We start from the raw sequence: 6,659 nt of genomic DNA on the forward strand, positions 1-6,659 counted from the left end.
GCGGCACTGCTTGGTGCCTGCCTCCTCTCTGCTGAGCTCAGCTGTTTCAGGCAGCAGCAGGCAGGCAATTAAGCAGGCAGTCAGGGGCTCCTCACAGGCAGTCAGAATGAGCAAGGAAATGTTAGAGAGACACGAGAGGCTGAGTTTGGGTGATGGCAGACTTGCTACAGGTCTGCTGTGGATTTGGATGGTGGTAAATTAAGCTGACCACACTCCTCCAGACCCCAAAGCCATACCTGGGGGTGTTTGTATCCTGGTGCAAGAGGGGTGAGCTGGGCAATTGGTGCTTGAAATATGCCCCAGGCATTCAGGGATGCACCCCCACTCCTTTCTGAGACAGGGTGGTCATTGCTGGGATTTGTGCATCTCCTTTGGAGACTGGCATGATGCAGACCAGGGAAAATGTACCCTACGTCCTTCAGAGCATTCAAACACCCCAGTCCTCATGTCTGTCTCAGGAAGGCCACGCCATTTGGTGTCTTAGTGACAATTCCAGATTGCCCTGCTGCAACAGGCAACACCCGCCTGGTGAGCTGATGCTGGTCCCAGAAGCTGGGGCTGGGAGCTGTACCCTCTCCAGCACATCAGCACAACAGAAAGCACTTCATCACTGGCATTTCTCATTCCTGAGGGTGTACCTGTGTCTGGGTTTGTTGTCAAGTCTTGTTGTGAGGAGATGGGCAGCCGGCAGCGACTTGAGGCTGTTCCTCAGGGCTGAGTCAAGCCCATCATTTCCTTTAGGTTGAAGCTTCTATTTGATGTCATCCTGGTCGCTGTTGCAAGGTCTGTCCCACATGTTGTCCTCTGCATGTGTTGTTAGCACTGTGGGGTCACTCCTAGGCATAGGATTCACACACATCAGAGCCCTTTGGTGTGGTTGTGGTCACAGGTCCCAGCACCTCATTGTCTCACATCTTTTTTGGTTTGAAGGAGCTTTGAGGGGATTTTTTTTTTTTAGATGCACAGAGGCTTATGGTTAAAGAGAAACATATTACTGAAAACAGGAGACACTTTTTTTTTGAGCCATCCGCCTGTTAGCTAGAGGAAACAGCCACAACCCTGGTGCTGGGATCTCTTCTTGCCTGCAGAATCTGGGCAGATCTATGCCTCCATCGTGTAGGTGCAACACAGGGTTAAAATTTGCAGACATGTCTTAGAAAAGCCACAAACACCGAGTGTGCCTGTTACCTGCAGCAGTGCCAGGGGCCCCACTCCTGACAATGTTCATTCATAACAGGGCTGGGGGAGCTGTAAGTAGGCTGAAGCTTGATTTACTCCAAGAAGCTAATCTTACAAACTGTTGCGTGTGTCATGGGATGCTGTGAACATGGCCCTATGTCTCCCAATCTTAAGCAGGGATCACTCTAAGCATCTGTCAACATGAGAGCCCAGATGAACATAGGAAACACAGGCAAGGTCAAAAACTTCCCACCACTCTCTTACTCCCCTTCCCCCTTTGACAGAGAAGTTGCAAAGGGTTTTCTCATGTCTCAGGCCCTTTTCTCTGAAGCTTTTTCTCTTCCTCATCTGTCTTCCACATTCATGTTTCTATCTTCCCCATCTCTTCTCAAAAAACTATGCTCTTGCTTCCTTCTGCCTCTCAGCTGGTTGGGGACTGGGGAAGATGGGAGTTTGGAATGGGACACCAGTTCCTTGAGCTTGTCAGTGTAATTGTGTTTTATTGATGGAGATTTAACATTTAGTGTTATAAAAAGAAAACAACAAAATGGAAAAAAAAAAGGAAAAAAATGTATTTCTTCTACTGGTTTGTAAATATTACAAGAGTTACATGAGATGTCTGGTAATGTCCAAGCAGAGGAACAAGAAACTTAGATTTAATCTATGGCCCCATACTTGCTAGCAGATTTCTAACCCTTTTCAGATGACCGAGAGGAGGGGTGAAGGCAAGTGTTTCTGAAAGGAACTGGACAGGGGAAACGCAGCCACCCTGGGCCACATGAACTCCATGCATGACTGTAGTATGCTGCTTGGAGCGTGTGTCTGGTTAGATGGAAAATGAAACAGACGCCTGTCTCTGAATGGCTGGGAAAGGCGACATTGGGACACTCCAGCCGACACCTGTATCTTGGCAGTTGTGATCTCTGTTGTTTGTTTGCAGCCCCGCAGCTTGCAGGGATGTTGCTCAGTGATGCACTCCCCTCCTCCCCCCTTACCACTTTCTTCACCAGTGAAGTTGTGTCACCCCATGCTAGCACCAAGTGCATGTTAACGTGCCATTCATGAAGATTTCATTGGTGACATGCATTGTGTCGAGAGTTAAGTCTTTGTCTGCACACCTTTCTCACACCACTCACTGTTCACCACTTGGGCAGATCTCTTGTGTACTGCTACTTGCCCCACGTTTGGTCAAACTATTTCCAATCCCCACCAGCTCTTCTTAGCTCCAGGTGCATCCAGACCATGTCCCCGAGCCACCTGTCTAGGTAACTCAATTTTGAAAGTCCAAGTTCACAGCATGGACAAAGTTCCTGTCAATAGCCATGTGGTCTCCTGACTGAGTGGAAGCTGCACATCTGGAAGGAATTTGGGAGAGCAACAGCAAGTCCTGATGATTCAAGTGCATTTTGGGAAGAGGAACTGGGAAGACAGAGGAGCTACTTTAGAATCCTTCACATCCCCACCACCAGGTGATTTTTCAGCTCAATCTTTGTGCAGTCCTTTACCTCTCCCTGACGAAGAAATCTATGGGCACAAGGAAACTTCTCTTCCCAACCTCTCTCACAGTTCTGCTTCTTCTCTTCTACTGACCTGCAGCCCAGATCATCATGGATGTAACATAGCAACTGACACCAAGGACAGCTAACCAAGACAGTCCTACAGACAAGATACTGGGAGGAGGGAGGAGTTCTCTCTCTCTCTCTTCTGATTGTACACAATCACACAGCTTCTCTGATTCGAGTACACAAAACTTACTGAGTCAGGGATGCTGGAGGCAAACTGTACCATGGTTAAAGCAAAACCTCAGGCAGGGAAGTGACAGAGAAACTGGATGGTAATTTCCAAGACATGATGCCAGTGGAAGAGGGTAGGGATGAGTGCTGTCCATTGTCCATACACAGAACTCTCCGGTTCATCAGTAAGGAGACCGTGGCCTCTCAATGCTAATCTTAGGGTGGCTTCATTTCCAGTGAGATGCCCAGAAGACTTTTTTTTTAGCTGCATGACTCCTGCTGACTATGAGCTGTGTCACACCATTAAACTTCTTTCCCTTTTCCTTCTTGTAGCTTGCTAGAACGATGTTCAGGCAGCTCCTACAGCTCCCCTAAATTCTGCTTGATGGTTGGCTCCCGTTAGGGCAATGTGTGGTGTTTGCTTGTTGATTCATTCACCACAACAGAAAAGCAGAAGTCAGCTTGATAAGGATATGTTGGTATGGTCCTCTGTGTTTCTGTGGCTTAGGGTGATACGTGTGAGGCAAGGAGACCAGTAAGGAGACCAGCAAGGAGACCAGCCAAGGCAGGGCTTGGGAAAGAGGAGCAGCTCTCCTAAGTAGGCCAGACAGCTGGCAAGCGAAGGGTTCTTCACTTGTTGCAGGCTCAGGTTAGCTGGTGCCACACCAACTCAGCCTGCCCTGCAAGGCTTGTGGAAGTGCCCAGGCAGCAAAGGAGGAAGGGGCAGTGCAAGTCAGGAGGATATGACTGCAGCACAGGTGGTGGGGCTGCGTGCACAGCAGGGCTCGTTTGGCAGCATGGCTGAAGAAGGAGCAAAGGTGGCATCCAAGAAGGGCCATTCCCAGGTAGAGCAGGACCCTCCTTCCCTGCCTGTGCTCTCGGTTCCGGGTCATGCACGCCATGCTGCTATGGGCCTTGGTGAGCAATGTAGCACGAGACCACGGTAGCTCTGGCTGTGCCCCGGGAATAGGCATGTGAATGTTTCTTTACATAACATACAGTCCATGGATGGAGACGAAGATTAAAACTACCCAGGAGCCAGCCAGTGAGGAGAGCATCTCCCCAGTGGGGCTGCCTGTCTCCAAAATTACGATGTTTGCTCCCCATTTCAGCCACACGCAGGCACACACACACACACACCTCTGCAACCTCTACCACACACATACTAGAGTAGTTGTCATGGCTACCACACAGACACTTGCCTTTCCCCCTCCCTCCATCACACACACAGCCAGGCTCGCACTCCTCCTGCTCCTCCACTTGCTCCTGGCAGTGGCTCTTTGCCCACACGGCTACGTGGTGACCTGAGGAAACCAGGAGAAAATGTGCATGTGCCTGCGCCTGTGCATGCGGGAGCACACGAGGAGGGGGTGAAGAGAAGGAGCTTGCCTCCACAGTGCCACCATCACCTCCCAGAATCTTTCAACTTTCCCAGCTGGAGCCAAGTTTCATCCTCTAGACCCTGAGAATGAAGGCCAGTCCCTTCTTCTCGCTACATGGTGGGGTGGTTAGAACTCTCCTCATTAACAGTGTTATATACATATAAATATATATATATATCTATATCTTTATATCTATTTTTCCCCAGCACTGTAGACATGAGCTGAACTTCTCTTTAATGAAACGAGAAAACGGCCATTTTATTTTTTGCCATTGGTTTGTTTTTGGAACTAGCTCTGTGAAAGAAAATTTTAAAAGCGCAAGTGTGTGTGTAAAAGAACCGATTGAAATAAAAAAAATAACCCAACAAATGAATGAACAAAACCCAGTGATGGAAAAAAAAGAAGCTTTTTATTTTTTCTTTTCTCAATGTATTTAACTTCTGTTATCTCGTTTCTGTTTCTTTACATGTATGAATGCTCTGCTCTTCTGTGATCTTAAAAAAATACAAAAAAATATAAAAATTAAATAAACGTGAAAAGGAGGTAATCTTTCTTCATTTCCCCTCTCTTCCTTGTGTACCCTGATTTGTCTCCTCTCTGACCGTGACTAGTGATGATGACTCCCCAGCACATCCACGGGACATGAGCCAGGCTGCCCGTTCCCCCATCCTTCCTTGGTGGTGCAAGGTGGTACAGGGCTACCTGCAGGGCAGGGGCAAGTGGCTTGGGACTGTGGGTGCCAGGTCAATTCTAGCAGGCTGGCCCTTGGGATGCATGGCCTGGGGGTGAACGAAGCAGGCTGGCTATAGCTAGGAATGAACTGGGGCTGTCACGAGGAGAAGAGGGACATGAAGGCCGTCCACAGCTGGGTGGCATCGGCAAAGCTGCAGCACACAGCCCTGAAGCCAGAGCTTGCTTTCAACTCTTGCGAATAATCACATTTTTAAATTAAATAACAGAAATATGTATGCGTTTAGTGTGCGTACAATGTGGGACAGGTTTACATTCCCAGGAAGGAAAGAGCAGGGAAGCAGATGAAAGAGACTGGCCGAGGCCAGCATTGATGTTCATGAAAGAGGAGCACCAAAAGGCAGAGCATGATGATGGGAATGGAGGAAGAGACCAGTGGGAAAGGAGGCAGGAGATGCTGGCCAGAAAACAGAGGACACAGCACTGGGGGTGCCAGGTCTTATGTCAAGGAGGAAGAGGGCAAGCAAGAAACAAGAAAGGGTCATTGGGCACTGGCACAGGCTACCCAGGGAGGTGGTTGAGTCACCTTCCCTGGAGGTGTTTAAGGCACGGGTGGATGAGGCACTGAGGGGCATGGTTTAGTGTTTGATAAGAATGGTTGGACTCAATGATCCGGTGGGTCTTTTCCAACTTGGTGATTCTGATTCTGTGATTCTATGATTCTAAGAATGGAGGGGACCTAGGGCTTGGAGCAAGGGCAGCCACGACAAGGGGTAGAGGGGCAGGAGCCTTGTGACATGGGCATGAAAAGGTTAGAAGAGAGAGAGCAGAAAGGAGTGGGCTGCAGAGCAGCCAGGGGCAAGTTTACAAGGAAACACAGCCGAAGGGGTGAAGAAATCAAGAAGTGCGATATAGGGAGTCTGGTGAAAGGAGAAAGCAGCACCTGGGATATCTCAGCAGGGTAAGAATGAAGTATGGTGACCCCAGGACATCTACAGCCAAATAACTCCAGTGGTGGGATCTGCCCAGCAGCTAAATGCCACCTGGATATCACAGCCTCTCAACACATTTCTTGTCTGGGCAGGAGAACCTGTGTTTCCTGGTGGGCTTTTGGGACACAGATAAATGTGCTACTGCTCAAGGCAGCAGTATTGCCCAAATCTAGGCCCTGGCTGTGCAGCAGGGCAAGGGCAGATGAGAGATGCAGCCCAGGAGGAATGGGGCAGCATGTCCCTGCACCTGGGGAAAGGCAACCCCAATGCCAGGGCAGCAGCAGGAGGCTGTAGCAGGAGGCTTACACATGGCTGTGCTCAGTTTGCACCGTGGGATAGCCTAGCTGCACCACTGAGAGCAAGGTTATCTCACCTTTGCACACTGCTGAAGCGTAAAAAAACCCAGGACTTCTTATTTCTGGACCTGTTCTGCCCAGCATCTGTGTGGTGACTTCCCTGCTTCTGTTTTAATTTCCACCTTCTCCTCTACTGCCTATTTACAGTTTGCTGTGGCAGAGACTCATAACCTATGTACAAGATAGGGGTACAGTCTATTAAAAGGTTTATCTAATTTTGTTTCTGGAATATAACGCATAGGACAATGGAAGCACGGTTTTCAGTAGAGTACAGACTTGTTTCTTAAATTTCATGAAAATACATAAAATCTCCTGTCAGAAGCTGAG

This window comes from Phaenicophaeus curvirostris, chromosome 1 (assembly GCF_032191515.1).
Source record: "Phaenicophaeus curvirostris isolate KB17595 chromosome 1, BPBGC_Pcur_1.0, whole genome shotgun sequence".
NCBI classification, from domain to species: Eukaryota; Metazoa; Chordata; class Aves; order Cuculiformes; family Cuculidae; genus Phaenicophaeus; species Phaenicophaeus curvirostris.